We start from the raw sequence: 19581 nt of genomic DNA on the forward strand, positions 1-19581 counted from the left end.
TCAATCTTTTCAGAGAGCATCCCTTCAACATATTTTCTTGGACTGCAAATTACCACCATGGGCTGCTGTTGCCCTGCATATGGGGAGGGAAGGAAAATTGTGTAGCTTTTATATTTTAGTCTACCTCTTTTAATGCGTACTTCTGCTCCTGCTTCTGAGCCTAGGGTCTCTAGAGAGAAGCAAGAAGACTGAATTACGCTCCGCCTGCAGCCTGTACCGAGGCTTAATTCCTCACTTCCTTCATTCTCAACATGCTTTCCCCCCAATTCTATCTTCCAAAAATTTGTTGAACTCCTTTAACAGGCTCTGGATCTCTTCCCCAACTAATCCTCTCCACTTGCTGGGTTTAACTCCCCCTCATATTCTCTTGAGGTTGTTTCTTCTGGCATCTTCTTAGGAAGCTGAAGTCATGTCTTTCTTATTTTTGTTTTAATTTCCTAATACAAACTGAAGCCCTTTCTTCCCTGCACTTAATTTTACCTTGGAAGACACTGACTTCATATGTGTTTTCACTACTGTCTTGATAATAGAGATATTGGTATTCACTCTTGAGAGGGAAATAGATGTGATGCTTAGGAAGACAACCAGCACCTTTTCTAATTATTTCTTTTTTCATGCAAATGGTAACACAATACTTTCACCCCTCCTTCAAAAGATTTGATATCCTTTTAGTGCATGGGGAATTTTTTGATTTATGAGCTCAGTGTAAAAGGAGAGAAAAATGTAAAATTAAATGGTAATGTTTTACAGAAGTTATTGTTATGTGGTGAGCCTGTTTTTCTGTCAGTTGGGAGTCTTGTGTAGATAATAAATCCCCATCAGTGATTTAGCATGTATAAAACACATCAATCCTTTTTATTATATTTTGTGAGCCTTGACATTTATGATAATTTCCCCATATCTACTTAAAACTCTTTCTCTTATGATTGCATTATTAAAGTGGATTTTTTGCCCTTGTTGGCTTATCTCATTAGCATGTGTTTATCATATATTTTCAGGGTAATTACCATTTTGGAATAATGCACGCAACATTAAATGGATTCCCTAGTTTTAAAAGGTGTCAAGATAAAAGCGGCAGCTTTCACCCCTCCCCTCTCTAATCCCCATCCCCTTGAAAGTCTACAAAAGACATTTTGATTTCTTGTCACTTGGGTCAATTGGATAATGGCAAGGATAATATGCCCCCCTACTGTGTGTCCACAGTTGGTCCTGGTAGGAAAAAGAAACGATGGGAACATATTTCTATGGTATTCTCATTTTCAATGCCTCTGTGGTCCATCAATCAGAGTCCTGATTTCTGGACTTCAGAATGGACAGTATCCTAATTGCTATTTGTATGCGAGGGGGAGATCTCGTGCTTTTTTTTTTATCCTCTCTTAGTCAGAATGACAGTTTGCTATGAAAGTACAATTTAGGGGAAGGATGATTTGTGAGCTTCTAATTATTAACAAAAGTGAAAAGCTATACTCCTATTTGGTCAGTGTCCAAATAATTAAAATGGCTCCCCCCTTCTCCATTCATAAACTTATATATATGAAGCTGGAGCTTCTGCTGTCCACTATCATGAAAGAGATACTGGAGGTTGTTGATGTCTGAATTGTCAAAAATCTGCCAAAGAATGCTCTAGGTATTTTACCATTGTATTTGTACTGCATAGCACTGGATTATTTGAGGTCTGTTATCAATTTGTAGCCTTGTTGGCATTTTTCAGTTTATCAGAGGGTAATGAATCAGAACTAAGTTTTAATGCCTTCTCTCTGTTCCTTCTTTATAGTGTTTTTCTTGTTGTTTGTTGTGGTTCCATTAGAAATCTTGGGTTAGTTTTTTTAAGTAACATAAATTATAGAGATTAATTTCAGCATGCAACATAGATTTGAGTTATAATCCTGTTGGAGGCACAACATTTGAAGAACCAAATTTAAAAATAATGATCCATCCATATATAAGGATGAGAATATCTTCAATTTAACTTATTAGACTTGTTGTTATTCAATAAATAAATTCATCATGACATTTTAAATTCTTGCAAAAGTCCAAAACATGTGTGTAACTTTCTAATTTAAAGGGTCTGCAAAGCAAGATAACAGTGAGAGTGGCAGACTAAAACGGCCATCTGGCAAATTTCTGCTGAAGGCCTCCCTTGGTCTAGGCACTCTGGTAGATACTCAAGATATAAAGGCAGATATTGGATCCTGCTTCCTAAAAGTTACAGTTCTGTGGAGCAGACAGATGAAATAGAAGTCAGAAAATGAGTAAGAATAGCCACAACATGTAAGTGAAATGAAGAAAACAAATAATGGTTAATACCTAGTAAAGTAGTGACGGTATAATCTGATTTTTAAATATAGAATGATATGGAGAAGACTATGAAGAAATCATATTGAGGTTGAGATACAAAGATTGAGAAGCAGTCTGCTAGAGGAGAGGCAAACACAAACGTGGGGAGGCAGGGCTATGTTTGAAATTTTAGTGGACTTCTTAGAAGCTGTTTTGGTTGGGAGTGAAGAAGGAAAAAAGAAGGGGATAAGATCACCGCTGAGGGGAGGAAGTACGTGATGCAGGATTTGGAGAGGCTGAATATACAAATGGACAATGGCCAGATCCTATATAAAAATAAAACTTTGACTCTACAACTGCCCCTTATCTACAATAAACACTCCAGGAAGCCTGCTACCGACCAGAGTTGCAGAAAACCAGATTGCTATCCCCAGAGACAATCCCAGAAACTCAATGATAGCTTCTTTTTCCGTTTTTTAAGATTTTATTTATTTGAAGACAGAGATCACAAGTAGGCAGAGAGGCAGTCAGAGAGGGAGAGGAGGAAGCAGGCTCCGCACTGAGCAGAGAGCCTGACATGGGGCCTGATCCCAGAACCCTGGGATCATGACCTGAGCCGAGGGCAGAGGCTTTAACCCACTGAGCCACCCAGGGGCCCCTCAATGTTAGCTTCTGTAACGATTCCCCCAAAGGGTCAGGACTTGATTAATAATTTGCCACTTTCCTAATTTTTGTTCTCACTTCCAACTTAGGACCAACGAGAGAAAGCCAAACAGGTACCCCAAACCAATGAAATAGGATTCCTCCCTTCTAGTTAGACTGTCTGTAGCGTCCACATGCCCATAGTCTACAATAAGGCATGGAAACCCTCCCTTTTTCCATCATGAAGCTTTCCCACTCCTCTGTCAGTTTGAATCTCTACCAAAATGCAAGTGTTGGTGGCTGACTCCCTTGCTATATAGCAAGCTCAGAATAAATAGCCCTACTTTTCTCATAGGGTTGGTTGGTGGTCTTCTTCGATGTCTACAATTTAGAGGTGAGAGTAAAGGATCTGAAGTTTGTTTTCAGTTCAGTGGGAAACCCTGGAAGGACTTGAAGCAGGAGAGTGTCATGATCGGAATGACCCTTAGGCTCATTTATGCAGGTTTGTTTAGAAGAGAAAACAATAGAGAGACACGATGGGAGGTTATTGTGGTGGTTTGGGTAAGAGGAGATATGATGAAGGCTGATGGCCACTGTAGAAATGGAAGAATCAGCTGCATGTGAAATATACATGTTGGAGGAACAATCATCCATTTAGTATCACTTCTCAGGAGTCTATGTTCATGAGTATCTATTTTAGCTGGTTGCAATTAGAAAGGACCAGGGAACTAGCATTCGTGAGTCATGTGGCATCTGAAATAACTGGAATTTCAGGAACTTTCGACTTACAGGTCTAATCAGGTTTCTACTCCCTGTTTATGCTCATTGTTCTGGTTCTATGCTTCAATCCACCTCTATTTATGACCTTTTGTCTAGTCCTACTGTGCTTCTAAGCCCCAGATGGTCCAGATAACCTAAAGCAATCCAGGGAGAGTGTCATAATTTAGTATTTCAGCAGAGAAATATGCCCCCTGCCCCAGCTTCTCTGGAGCCAGTCATACACGCCTGGGTATTTGTAAAGTGTCCTTGATAAATACGAATAAGAAAACACTAATGAAGAGACAAACACTCAAACCTGTTTTCTCTGCTGAGGGTTAAAGAAATATATCTACCTTGAATCCTGAAGCGGGAGGATTCTCATCAGCATTTCTGCTCGGTCTTTCCTCTCTGAGGAACTAAATGCTGCAGCTTATTTGCCCAAATTGATGTGGGAAGGAAGATTCAGAATGGGAATAACGGTGTAAAGAAGCAACAGGAAATGTCAGGGGAAATATCAGATAATATTTTGTTGCCTAAAGAATTCATTCAACAAATACCATGCTAAGCTTATGTGTCAAGTACTGATCTTGGCCCTGGGGATATGGTGGTAAATAAGATAGGCTAAATTCCTAATCTTGTGGTATTTACATTCTAACAAATATATAAACAACATGAAAACATGAAAGTAAATACATAGATATGTTATCATTTAAGATAACACAGAGTTACTGTTCTGGAGAAAGGGGAATTCAGAAGGGCCTAGCTGAGAGGGTGAGTCTAGTTTATCTACAGCACAGAATAAACTCAGCTGTTGAGAGGATGTTTATAGAACATTAAAAAAGTTGTAACATCATTACTCTAAAGTGAGATACAAATCCAAACTATAACAAGATATCATTTCGTATCCAAAAGAATGGATAAAATAAAAAGCATTGAGAATACCTAATGTCGGGGAGGACCTGAAATTACTGGAACCTGTCACATTGTGTTGGAGGGTAGTACAGTGATATAAACACTTGGAAAAACTGGCAGATTTCTATAAAGCTAAATGTATACCTACCCGATGACTCAGAAATCAGAAAATATGTCCACAGTAAGACTTACACAAAAATGTTCCTAGCATCCAGGGCCCCTGGGTGGCTCAGTCAGCTGAGCTTCGCACTCTCGGTTTTGGCTCAGGTCGTGATCTCTGGGCGGCTGGATCGAGCTCCATATGGGGGCTCCAGGCTCAGCAGGGAGTCTGCTTGGGATTATCTCTCTCCTTTTCACCTTGCCCTCACCCCACAAATCGTGCGCGTCGCGCGCACACACACACCCACACACACTTTCTCTCTACTACAAATAAATCTTTAAAAACAATGTTCATAACATTCATAAAAATTGGAAACAACCACACGTTCACCAACTTAACTTAAGTGTCATACAAGGGAATACCCCTTACTAATAAAATGGAACTATGATATTCAATAACATGAATGAATCTTAAAAACAGATTGAACTGGGTGCCTAGGTCATTCAGTCGATTAAGTGTCTGTTGTTAGCTCAGGTCATGATCGTAAGGTCTGAGGATCGAGTCCTGCAACCGGCATTCTGCAAGGCAGGGAACCTGCATCTCCTTCCAGCCAGCCCTGTGCTTGTGCTCTCTCTCCCTCAAATAAATAAATAAGTAAAGTCTTAAAAAACAAAAACAACAACAACAACAGATTGAACTAAGGAAGTGAGACATGAAACAATATATGCTGTATGATTCTGTTTATATGAAATCCAAGTTCTATAGTCCTAAAAATCAGAAAGTTGATGCCTCTGAGTGGTAGTAACTGAGTGGAAACAGGCATAAAGGAACTTTCTGGGAGTGATGAAGGTCATGTTTTATATTTTGCTTTGTGTTTTTGGTATATGAGTACATAAAAATAGCAAAATTCAGTGAGCTGTGCATTTTTATTGTATGTGAAATAGTCCATTATAGTAATAGGATGCAATAAACTAAAATAAAGTAGATTTGGAAATGAAAAACGATTTATAGAAGGGGAAATGTTTGCTATATACTGTCAATAAGTAAGATAGCTACAAATTTGTGTAGGGTATGATCTAATCCTAATCTATGTGAAATGCATGGAAAGAATGAGTCTAGAATGGTTAACAGCCATGATTCACATTGTTGCTGATAAGGTTATGGTTAATTGTCACTAAGCATCATTATGACAAGTGGTTGATCAGTTAATTTAAACTCTCTTGAAGCAGAGAATCAAAAGAAAAATACATACATATCATAAACATTTTATTTGGACCTTTAAGCAATAAATATTTATGGACTATTCTTGAAGGATACAAGGATACAGGCTTTTTTTTTTTTTAACTGATTTTTTAAAAATTTTTTTTGTTTTTTTTTTTTTTTTTTAGTAAAGTTTTGCTAATTGGATGCTGCATTTTTTTTTTCTTATAAAAATGGCCCCACTTTGGCTTCTTTAGTAGGAACTTAAAGAGGTTTTGGAAACAATTTGAGTGCAGATTATTTTGATTAAAAAAAGTTATTATACCCACACTTAATTCAACAGCAAATTTTAATTACTTATCTTTATCAAGTCTTTCCTAAGAATTAAAATTATTTTTATAGACTCAATAGCTCTCTTTTCATACTCATATTTTCTTGGTTTATGTGACGTTTAATTATACTTGATAAACACATTAATAGGTACAACTGGCATAAATGAGTTTGTGAATAAATAATCTTATTCTGGCAAGCATACAAATCAACCCATGAAGGGAGACATTGCGAATATGTCAGAGATAGACCCACTGTCCACAAGTAAATTAGGTGTGTCCTAGGCAGTTATTTTTTACAGAGAAAATGGAGAATCTTGAATAATTTAGCAAGTCTGTTAAGTGGGTATCAGTTAAGAGAATTCTACTAAACTTTTCCAATTTCCCACATTGATCAAATAATTTGCCAATCAGAAAAAGCAAACATTTACATGATGAAAGTTTATATTCTTAGCAAAAAGAAAATTAATAATACAAGTAAAAACCATTTTAAAAATCACTATTTGAGTGAATTCTGTAAATCTTGAACCTGTGAGATTACCTGTGAGATTTCCTCATGTTCCTAGGACTCATTCGACATATTTTTACCTCTGAATTTTGGGACAGGGAAACACAGGAAAAGGAGAACATTGGCAAATCCTCTAGAACCGGAGTGCAGACTTTTCAAGGATGGGGATCTGGGGTTCTGTCCTAAAGACAGCTTTGGGAGGATGGCGTTTAGGAAATATGAAAACATATCAGTGTAGGGCCAGTGTGTTAATTTGTTGGTGCTTTGGGCCATAGCAGAATGACCCAGTACAAAGTGAGAAGCAATTCATGGTGGAGAGTGGATAGGACTTTGGGATCAGCCCTTTCACTCTGCTTTCTCCTGGACTTCCAGAACTTAACATTTATGAGCCTAAATTCTGACTTATAATTTCAAGTACAGTTACCCAACTTAGAGGTGCTCTTGTGTGGGTTAAATGAGATAATTTATGTAAAGAGTTGAGAAAAGTGTCCAGTGCACTGGAAATGTTTAAAAAGCCATTTTTATCCCTAAATCCTACTCCATCCTAAATACCCCTTAAAAGTGTTGTGCAAGGCCGATGGGGAGTGACCCTAGGTGTTTTATTTGTGACTGTTCTATAAGGATACCCTTCGCATGTCCCTGAGAAATACAAGTGAATTTTCTCATCGCTAAAACCTATGGAAGCAGGAATTTCTGAGTGAGTGAGAGAAACCAGGGCACGTGTACATCAGTTTCCTTCTCTGCTCCTGTTTACTAGTCAATGCAGTGGGCCACCAAGGTTTTCTGCCTCTGTGGCTCTAGCACTCTCCCTTTCATAAGTCACATTCAATGGCTTTATTACTAAGCCTGAGGACAATTTTAGTGCTTATCTTACTTCCCTCTTAATGACATCTGAGAGTTTTGATTTACCCTTATCTTTTTAACTCTTTCTATCTTTTGGCTTCCGTAGCAACTTTTATTTCTGCTTCACTTCCTATCCTCCTGCCGCCACATTTTAATCTTGTGTTGACAATGCATTCTTGGACCATCTCTATAATACCATTAGTTGTCAAGCATCTCTACCACCCCGCCCCCTGCATGTTATTATTTTTCAAACTGTTATTGAGTGAATTTACCTGTTCCCATAACTTCAGCAGTCACATGGTTTCTGAGAACACCCAAAGCTTGCTATTAACCAGAGATTAACTTTAGAATTTAAGATACCTGTATCTCCCTGCCTACTGGGCTCACCAGGTAGATGTCTTATGCATTGTTCAAAACATATTCTGATGTCTTGGTTCCATCTCCATCCACCTACTTTATGAAAGTAGCAATTCTTCCTGTATTCCCTATTTTGTGGAATGACAAATCAACAATTGACTATCTAAGACAAAAATCAGCGAGTCCTTAATCTCCAGCTAAACAACCAAGAGGCCAGGTTGTTTTATTTCTTTTGTACCTTCTAGCTCTACCTACCCGAGTTCACAATTTCAGGCATCCACTTCACCTCAGTGTAACTCAGGAATCCACTCCGAGGAGTCTAAACCAATTATTTTCTCATTCCCACCACCTACATCTTTCCATTTTAGCTTCCTGTTTGAGTAAGAGCCTTCAAAGGCCTCAAGCCTTCCTGTTGCTTATGTTTCTCAGGTTAAACACATTGGTGTTTTCTTTGTTTGTTTGTTTGTTTGTTTTTCTGCAGTAGAATTAGCAGGATCCAGTAACTTGGGCACTTAGTATTACTATTTGTGCTATTTACACTGTGATTTTCTTAATGAGAGTTTACTGGGATGTTTACTACCGAAGTTGGCCTCTAAACTCCATGCCGCCTACATTTCAAATTGATAGCTATTTGTGGTATAGATAAATCTTATAACTGTGTAGCTAAACCCAGCAGTGCTCTTTTAGATCCTCTATCAATAAAAAGTTTCTAATTGTGATAGAATGTTTCAGAATTCCTGTAGAGTTACAATTAGATGACTTTGAAGACTATTATGAGTTTGTGTACATGAGTGTATACACATATTACTTTGGTAGTTTAGAGCCTACTTGCTCCAAATCTTATAGTATTTGGTTGAAATACAAACTAGGTTGCAAAACAAACACTGCTATGTCAAAGACTATGAATATATGTGAGGATTTCTGCTTTAGAATAAAGGGCTTGGCAATTAGCTCTGTGATACCTGAATACGATTCATGCTAAGTGTTGATTCTGTAAGGCTTGAATGTGACCAAAAGCTGAATTAGTGTCAGGAAAGGAGTTAAACTATTGAAAAGTTGGCCCATATTACAGAAAGAAATAGAAAGAATAGTTGTTCTTCCATTTTAATTGCTTTTGACATGGGAAGCAAATCTTAGCTCTATCTCAGATTGTTAAACATTAAGGACTCAAAGAAAGCCTTAGAAAAATAAAAGAAAAATTTTAACTTTTTTAAAAAACTAAATTATAACTTCTTCCCAAGCTACTCATTTGCTTTTCATATGAAAAAAAAAATGGTATTGTTTTGAAGATGCTGCTTAACTAATATTAAAAATATTCTAACAAAGAACAATACCACATGTGAGTTTCCATTTCAAAGAGGATGTCAGGCTTGCTATTACAAACAAGAACAAAAACAAAACTTAATTATATTCAAGTGTCAGGCTGGTTCTTTAGTGTTGCTGATGTTGTTTTGTGTGCGTATGTGTGTGTTTGTGTGTGTGTGTGCGTGCGCTTGCGTTTGTGGTTGTCATGCAGATAACCTGCCCTGAGTCCACACATATTAGTACCTTAATTATGTATTAATTAATGATTGGCAAAGACCTGAGCCTAAGGCAGATGCTTAAGCAACTAAGCCATCCAGGTGTCCCAAAGAGAGAATCTTAAGCAAGCTCCACGCCCAGTGTGGAATGCCCTGCAATCCTGAGATCATGACCTGAGCCTAAATCAAGAGTTGGATGCTTAACTGACTGAGCTACCCAAGTGCCCCTCTGATGAGTTTTTAAGGTTAGATAAATAGTCATTGAACCTATGATGTGTTACTGTGTTTGATCATTGGTTAAATTTGAGTTAAAAATCTATATATCTTTGGGGTGGTTTGGCTGTCTTAGTCCATACAGCATGAGACTCTTGACCTCTGGGTCATGAGTTCAAGCTCCATGTTAGGTGGAGAGATTACTTAAAAAGGAATTCTGTGTATCTATTCAGAGGTTCCTCTACCTGCTCTGTTAATAATGGACTCTTCCCAAATAGAAGTCACCATCTCCTAAGTGAGCTCCTAGAAATAGTATTGTATTTGCAAAATATGACTCAGACTACAAGTTATATGCACAGAAATAATACATATTTTTATTTTATATATTAATGAACAATCTTTCTCATCAGTGTCCACCTGCTAGAGCCTCCACCACCTGGAAAATAAATGTAACAATCTTGAATCTATTGTTAAGCTTAAATCTAATAATTTAATCAATCTCTTTGGTAATTTCAGGCAGTATTTCAGATTTCTCTGTCTTTCATCCTTCCCCAACACTTCTGGAAGATGATCCCATGGGAATTATATATGCCATGTTATGGAAGGACAGGAGTCTGAGATAGCCAAACTCTTGATTTTTTATACTCCTTGGGTACTAAAGCTCAAAAAACCAGCAAAGCCAGTAGTCATGGAGACAGAAACAAAATTTTTATGAGTCATTTAATGCAATAGAGATATGTGATGTATTGTATGCGTCATTGTTTTCATGTACTAGGGCTGCTGTAGCAAGGTACCATAGACGTGGTGGCTTAAACAACAGAAATTTATTTCCTCACAGTTTTGGAGGCTAGAAGTCCAAATGAAGATTTTAGCAGGGTTGGTTTCTTCTGAGGCCTCTCTCCTTGGCTGACAGATGGCCATCTTCTTGTGCCCTTGCATGCTCTTCCCTCTGTGTATATTTGTGTCCTGATTGCATTTTCTTACAAGGATCCTGGCGATACTGAATTACATTTGTCCATATGATTATATTTTACCTTCATTACTTCGTTAAGGTCATATCTCCAAATATAATCACTTTCTGAGGTATGGGGGCGCTAGAACTTCAATATATGAATTTTGTTGGACAAAATTCCGCCCATAGCCGTCATGGTCCCATGTTTTAGGTGTGAGATGCAGAATATACAGTTGACAATAATTCAGAGCATATTTAGCACCAAGGAAGAGTGTTGCCCAAATTGACTTATACTGTCTGCCTGCTTCTGGGTGATGTTGAGCATGGGAGGACCGAGGAGTATCTGCTGATCCCTTTATTTCTTCCAGGAAAATGGGTAAGTGGTTTTTTGTTGAAAAGAAAAATGGTTTTTGAAATGTCACTAAGTAAGAACGCTGTTGCTGTTCACAGTTCAGAACAAGAATCCTTACCAATAGGGAAAATTGCTACCTGTCCATAATAGAAAGGGTTCAGTGTAACTGACTGGCTATGTGGGTCCCCTAACAGCCACCAATGGCTCAGTGTTGTTCTCTGTTATTGGCCTGTGAGATGTACATTAACCGAGTCTAGTTTTGTGAGGGAAACTCCCAAAGCTAATACTATACATGAACTCTGACATGCCAACATGGCTACTTTATAACACATATAGCAAGCATGGGGATAGCCATACAAAGCTCATCTCATATCTGCCTGTTTACTGGGAGCATCTTGTTTTGAGAGGGGAATGAAGAGTGGTTAACGTGTAAGCATCAGTTATCTCACACTATAGGCTCTTCCATCTACTTCCCCAAATCTTCTTTAACCCATTTTCTATCTTGTTTTTGAAAGGTCTTTGGCTATTTATAGGCAACCCATTAGCCACCATATCTCCAAGTATTGCTATAGATCTCTGCCTCAGACCACAACTCCTTTCAGGCAAAGTCAACCAAAAACTCTACAGCTCAAAGATCAGCCCCTCATTTCTCACTATGTTAGACATATGCTACAACATGGCCCAGTAATTCCACTCCTAACTATCTACCCAAGCCATCTGGAAGCACATATCAATGCAATGATTTGCGTGTGAGTGTTCTGAGCAACTTTATTCGTAATAGCCAAAAACTGGAAACAACCCAGTGTGCATTGATAGGGAAGACATAAACAAATTATGATATATGCATGCTATGAAATACTACTGAGTAACACTAATGAATGAACTGCTGATTCATACAGCAACATAGATGAAGCATACAGATGCTCTATTGGCATAAAATCAGACAGAAAAGAAGGTATATCATATGATTTCATTTAAATGAAATGCTAGAACAAGCAAAACTAATCTAAAGTAATAGCAGTCACAGTAGTGGTTCTTTGTGGAATGATGGGCTTGGGGAGATGGGCTACAAAGAAGTAAAGAACTTCTTTGGAATATAGGGATGTTATGTATCTTGATTGAGATGTTGGTTAACATTGACATTTGTCAAAACTCATCAATCTGTATACTTAAAATCTGTGGAACTTATTGCATGTGAATTATGCCTTAATAAGGTTGATTTAAAAATGAGTTCTGTCCACTGGGGTTTTCTCTCTTTTTCGCTATCATTCAAGGTGATCCGTGAATGGGGCTATAATTACTACAAGAACGTATTTCCAGCTGATGCCAACATTTATAAAGTGCCATCTGCAAACAAGGCTTGAGCGATTTTCTTCCTAGTCATAGAATTTCCCCCCAGGCCCTGTGTGTAGATTTGGGGAAAGATGGCTGTGTGACAGGCACCACGGGAAATGGATCCATCTGTTATGCAAAACATGTATGCCTTCATGACCTTCTCAGGCCCCATCTTGTGTCTGTTACTTCTATTTGGTAATGAGAAACTGCTGTGCATTCAAGTTTTGGGGGTTGAAGCATCAGACAATACCAAGTTCATTATGAGGAGCATGGATCATCAGTGACCGTTTGCTCATGTCCTGTGGGCATGTGTTTACTCTGTAATGGAACTATTAGCAGCCAGACATTTTTAAAAATGATTTGTTCAAAAGTGTATAACTAGTTCACAGCCCAGGTGTCACTGTTGGGATTCCTCTATCCAGTCGTGCAGAAGACTCCATGTAGGATTCCTGTCTGCCTCAGAGAGTTGGAGCAGAGAAGCTCTGTGGCCATAAGGAGAAACTGGCAAACCTATGTGCCCTAGATAGATTCCTCTTCAGATAGGCTATTCTCCATGTTAACGGTTCCCTGGGTTACTCAGAAAACAGTATCAAATAGCATCCTTGACTCTGGCATATGTTGTTTCCAAAACCCAAAGAGGGCCTTACATTCCTATGCCATTTAGAAGGAGACAGTAAAATATGTCACTTCTGGATACATCAGAGCTTCAGTGATGGCAGGCCTCGACTTTTCTTTCAAATTATCTCTTGGATTCCAGAACCTAAGTGTCAATCCAAGACATCTAGAGTGTTCGCTGCCGCATGCTCTCCAAGTCCTATCCATGCAATGCTATCCATATGGTGGAGCGATATAATATTCTATGAGAAATTTGGTGGTTGCAGTTTTTGCGAACTGAATTATGACATAAAGCCAGAGAACTGAGCAGCCTTGGTGTAAGACCATAATCACATGCCATCGTCCCCTTATCTGTATCCCCTATAAATCAATCACTGTCTACCATGTTCCAGGCATGTACTCATTTGGTCTAGTAAACAAGCTGCATCTTGATTTTAGCAGATAGGTTTACACAGTCACCCACTGTAACTGCCAAACTTTGATTTTATTTTTTCACAGTGGATATGCATGGGTTTAGCATTTGGGTGTTCTTGCCTTTGTGCCCCTATGCTAGCAGGAGACACTAACCCGGAGATCTGGGAGGTTGGCAGGTGACTGGGATGAGCAGTCAAGTACATTGCACCAATGACCAATGTCTGTTCTATACGTCCATGTCAAAAATGCACAGAAGCATGACCTACATGGTACAAGTGTAAGCCACAAGCTCCCTGTTACACTTGGTGATTCATAAAATTTTTTACCTCTGTCCTTATAACTGTTAGCCTGGCTGGTTTAGAATTCTTAGTACCCAAGGAGCATGAAAGAACCCAGAGTTCAGCAATCTTAGTGTCCCCAGCCCTTCCCCAACTCCCAGCTTCCTCTCCAGGAAAAATTATAAGACTGCCTTAATATCTGCTACGCCAAAGTCAGGGGTGAAGTACTGGGTTCATACCAGAAACCTGTTCTCTTTGCTTACATTAGTTCTCCCATAGATCTTTACATAATCCCAGGACACTTGAACATCTGATATTCTAGTTCACAGACTATTAGAAACAGCAACACACTAATGGCATGAGGGAAATGGAAGAAAATGACTCATACTCTTCTGGTAATGGACAAGAAAAATATTGTTAATACAACTTAAGAATTCAGGCTGTTTTCCATAGACTTCCTACGTGTTTTAACAACTCTGCAATAAATAGGTATTACTTTTATACCCATAAGTATAAAGGTATTATAAAAGTCTTCTCCAAAGGCTTCCCAGGTAGCTTGTATTTAGGAATATATCCTTTAGTTGATATTGAGATATATAGAGAATAATACAAAATGAACATTGACAGTTATGATCTTGAGACATAAAGTATGAACAGAGTTACATTTATTATCTTCTGTGTAATATGCCAGCAAAGAGTGAATTGTGTTTTCAGATGTTTTATGCAAGAAAAGTTCTTTTAGTTATTTTTGAGGTTTAAAGTTGATTTTTATTTTATTTTGTGAATGTGCTTGCACAAAGGAGTTCATACTCCACTGATCATGGATAAATAAAGTATGATTGTATTCACTAAATTCTTAGTGTCCTGTGTTTGACCGGGATATGAAGAAGTGCAGTTTTGGAGGTAGCTGTGTGTAGAAAATTTCCTGGTCCCTCTTCACACTGGCCGAAGGAGTTGGATATAGCCATGGAGATAACTACTAATTTTAGGATGACTATAGGAATATCAACAGTTGAGTCATAAAAATAATAAATGATGTAAGATTAGTTAGGAGACAGATTTGGCTGCTGTAATAGAAGACTAAAGCAATAATGGTGGAAGCAAGATAGAATTTAAATCTCTTATATAAGCTCCAGTGGCAACTCTGCTCTGGAAAGTCATCAGGTGCGTGGTCATCTCTTTTCAAGCTCTGCCATTCTGATGGTTTTTCTCTAGCCCGTATGGTCCAAAAGGGTAGTACCCTTCAGAAGTTAAATACATCATTTCCATTCACATTCTACCTGTCACCTCTTAGTCCCACGTCACACCTACCTGCAAGGGAGATTGGGCAGTGTAGTCTTTCCCCTGGGTGTTCACGTGCTCAGCCAAAAACAGAAAGTTCTGTTGTCAAGGAAAGAAAGGGAGAATGGGTATTGGAGGATAACCAGTCATCTGCCCACAAGTATTGTGGCAATAGATGGTTAAGAGAGCCCTTCCTGGACATGTGACACTTGGGCTTTGATGACTGAATGGAGTCGGGGTTGAACCAGGTGAACAACATGGAAATGTGCAAAGGATGGAAAAGAGGCTGACAAGTTCATAGGATATGTCAAGGCTAGTGTATCTGTCAGAAAGTTGTAGGAGAGGGTTGAAAGATGAAAGCGGAAAGCAAATTGCATTTTATTATAGGGGCTCTGAAAGCAGATTAAAGAATACACACACACACACAATCCATAAGAATACAAATATATTCTAATCTTAGAAATATTCTAAATGGAGCAAAGTGAAATGGAAAGTTACTTCAGTAAGGATCATTTGATTCTGGTATGTTGTTTGGCCTGGTGAAGACACAATGGGGTGTAACCAGTCAGACACGGGTGGAAAAGGATATGAACTTCAGGAATTGGCTGGTAAAGCAGGGAGGTGTTTTCCCAATACAGAACTCGCGGGCCTTGCTCATTGCCCCATTTTGGAAACAAAGTAGGCGTCATTGATGTCTTCAGGGTTTCAAGCCCAGTTGGCTGTGGAAGAGAGAAGTCCAAAGGGCAGCACAATTTAGGGAGAATATGATCAGCACAGCTGTAGTTTAGAGTGAGGGTGCCTATCCAAGAAGAAATACCAGGAAGGAAATTAAGGATGTGTGACTGGTGGATGTGTAGAATGTGTGAACACTGTACCGGCATCACCAGTCAGATGAAATGGGAATAGATTCTCTGAACAAAAGGCTGGGATCGAAGGAATGCGGGCAGCTCTCTTACTCTCTTCATAAGCTCCCGTGCTCAGGGACTTAAAAGATGATGATGTCTGTGCGCAGCAGGGAGGAAGAAAATTATATCTCAACATAAAAGAGGCAGGATCCTGAAGGCAATTAGCATGGAGACAGAAGGTGGCAAGCTGGTGCTGTCCATCATTCCCTTTCAAGCCTCCTCACTCGACCACACTTGAATGATGGTGGTATCTTCACTTAGGGGCAGTGCTGCTCTGGCGGAGATACCGATCAGAAAAGAGCAGTGGAAGGAAAGCTGTCTTGCCAGCCTCCTTCACTCTGGCTTCTGTGAGCACTTGGCTCCGAGACTTTGAATGAGGCTTACGGTAGTTCCTTGAACATCGTCCGTTCCCATCACCTCCTCCCTTGATGGCTACTTCTGACATATATATTATAAACTAGGGTCTGTGCTACCAAAAAGATGCTATGGAAGCAGTTCTTGATCATCGGAGTCCAAAATTGATGAAACATTTATCAATTATCTTTGATTTTTAAACAACAAAAAAATGTTTTTCATAGAATTATGGCAAATGTATTTGGTGGTAAAATCAGACCTGAATTCTTGAAAGGATATTTATCATCTTTTTTTTTTTTTCATTTGTAAAACCAAATTTGTGTGGACATTTATGTTTCATGGCAGAAATTACACTGTTTGATACTGAAGAGTCACCCTACTGGTGGTGGTGTGATGCATATCTGATATCCATGCCATATTGTGTTTTCAAAATCCTCAAGAGGGGGCCTGGGTGGCTCAGTTGATTAACAAGGCAGTTGACTGCCTTCAGCTCAGATCATGATCCTGGAGTCCCAGGATTGAGTCCCGCTTTGGGCTCCCTGCTCAGCGAGGAATCTGCTTCTCCCTCTGACTTCTCCCCTCCTCTCATGCTCTGTCTCTCATTCTGTCTCTTTCAAATAAATAAATAAAATCTTAAAAAAAAATCCCTAAGTAATTAAGAATGCTGAAACACTTCTGTCTTTGAGGATTAAGGAGGAGGAACTGTGGGTGTGTACCTTGTATGTTTTACCTATTAGTGTTTTTAGGTAGAAACAGAAGTATGATATGTCAGTATATATGAGATTATATTATACTTTTATAATACATTATCACATATAATGTTATATATTTCATATAATATATAATATATTTATATATGTATGCATATATATATATATATATATATATGTTTACATATACATGTAACATTTTCTCCTGTGGAGCTCTAGCTTTGGGTATGGTCTTGCTGAAAGATAAAGAAATCCAGCAAATTCTTTCCGTAAGTTAGTTCTTTTAGCCACCTGTGAGGCATGCCAGAATCTTCAGAGATGCTGTTAATATATAGCATTCTAACCAGGGAACAAATGATTGGGTCTGCAAAAGGGAACTTGGGATCATGGAGAAACCATGTTCAGAATCCATGAGATGCACATTCCTCTACCATTATTTCTTCCACCTACATAAATACTCTCCCCTTTAGATGTTTCTGCTCCTCCCCAAAACTAGTGTCCTCTAAGCAGTGTGTTACCTCTATCATTTCTATGCGCTCCTTGTACCTGTGCTCAAGAATGCATTTTTCTTTTTCTTTTAATTTAAACTCAATTAATTAACATCTAATGTATTACTGGTTTCAGAGGTAGAGGTCAGTGATTCATCAGTCTTATAAAACACTCAGTGCTCGTTACATCACATGCCCTCCTTAATGTCAAGAATGCATTTTTATCAACCTGTTTATATTAAGTTGAAAATGACTGCTAAGGCTTAACTCTTCTTTATGTTGAAATTTATATACTATGGGGAAATAAACATTAAACGAAGCAGTTATTACTAATTGTGGCATTTCAAGAATCAGTCATTTGGTTGGAGGAATTTTGGAAGGAGTAAGGTGAGCATTTCCTCCATGTCCTTGAAACTGTACCATTATTAGGATCCTACTCGTCTTAAGACCAGATCTGAGGAAGCTGAGCATTGATATGAATGATTTTCTAAAAATGTGGATGGAAGCTGGTCAATGAATTAAGTTAGATCTAACTCAGGATTCACATTATAAAACAATAGTGAGTAATTTTATAGCTATATAATAATCTGCAGATATAGTGATATATATCTCTATATCTGTAACATCTCTCTGTAAGATTCTATCTATCTATCTATCTATCTATCTATCTATCTATCTATGTTTGTGTGTATGTTGCTTGTCTCTGGAAAGTGTCTCTGAGGATCATGTATACTTGCCAATACCATAAGCAGCAAATGAGCGTAAAGGAGAAGCTCATGTTCCAGGTTCTCATTTTCTGTGACTCTCTCTGAGAATGAAACAGCACAGAGCTTAGATCTCTCAAGAAGGCGATCCACACGCCTCTCCTTTCAGCAAATCCTGCCATTACACCGAAATACCCAAAACGCAGCCACCCCGCCTTTTGCAGCTGGGGAAGTTGGGAGTAATGAGTTGAAATACCTGAGAAAAATCTGCTCAGAATTGAACAAAGGTTCGCACTTCCCTTCACACAGGAACGAGCGAACATTTGCCCCAGATCAATAACCGTTCAGCAAAGCGGTAAGGAGCACTACAGCATGCTTCCTCGCCCCCTCCAGGAAGGACACTGCAGACCGTAGTCTATTAAACTAATTTACTGGACGTGTTAGGAACATGCCTTTTACCTGGCTCTAGCGAGGAGTGTGGTGGAGGAGGCGTCCTCTGCTGGATGTTACAGCGCATTTTGTAGGAACCCTCACGCTTACATTTCAGACCGGCCTGATGACTTTTTATTGTCCCCTATTACCTGCAGTCTTACTTTACGCCTTTGCAGCTTCATGAAATACATTGTTTGCTTCATCTCTGTCATGGGCCTCCCTTAACATTCAAGGTGATATATTATCACCGATCACTGTGAGTCGTAAGTTATCTCACATCCTGACAGAAAGAGCCTTTTTGATCCCCTTGTTTTCTTGAGCCGACACAGTATGTAGAACGGTTTGGGTGGGGGTTGGGGGGAGGAGAAGGATTCTGTCAAGAATGTGATTAAGCGATGCCTGAGTGTCATGGTTTTTGTTGGTCAAAAATCTGTTCCTTTTTATTCTCTAGCTTAATAATTCGTTGCGTGGTGCGATGACGAGTAAATAAAACTCTTATGGTTATTTGATTTGGCCATGAAATGAATAAATGGAGAAACAGCTTCAGACTTACAATGAGGTTGTGGTTGAAATATTAATAGGGATCTTACTCAAAAAGACTTCCTATTATTTTCTCCCTTCTTTTTTTTTTTTTTTTTTTTGCACACATGGACTAATTACTTGGAAGAGAAACATATTTTAAGTGAAAGAAAGTTGTTAATGTTTAATTCAGTTTCAGGTACAACAACTAGACTCTACAGCTTCGGGAGCCATATTATTCAACTGTAATGCAAAGAGAATTCTGAAGTATTCTCCAAGCAAACATGAGAGGCTTCTAAGTCGGAGAACTTTCCACTTATATAAATCCTTAAAAAATGTTGATGAATGACTGTGGCTTTGTGGTCGATAAGTCTCACAGTTCACTTTGTGGGCAGTTTGACTGTTTATATTTTTAATGTGGGGAACTTATAAAATGGAATATGCCGCTGTTCCTTGAGGAATTGCTATTTATATGAAAGTATTTCATGTAATCCAAATATTTAGGGTAGGGAGAGGTGCCAGAAGTTGAGGAAAAAGCATCAATTGTCTCTGATTTAGTCCTTCTTCATGGCATTTTATTCT

The sequence above is a fragment of the Mustela nigripes genome, chromosome 12 (genome assembly GCF_022355385.1).
Source record: "Mustela nigripes isolate SB6536 chromosome 12, MUSNIG.SB6536, whole genome shotgun sequence".
NCBI classification, from domain to species: Eukaryota; Metazoa; Chordata; class Mammalia; order Carnivora; family Mustelidae; genus Mustela; species Mustela nigripes.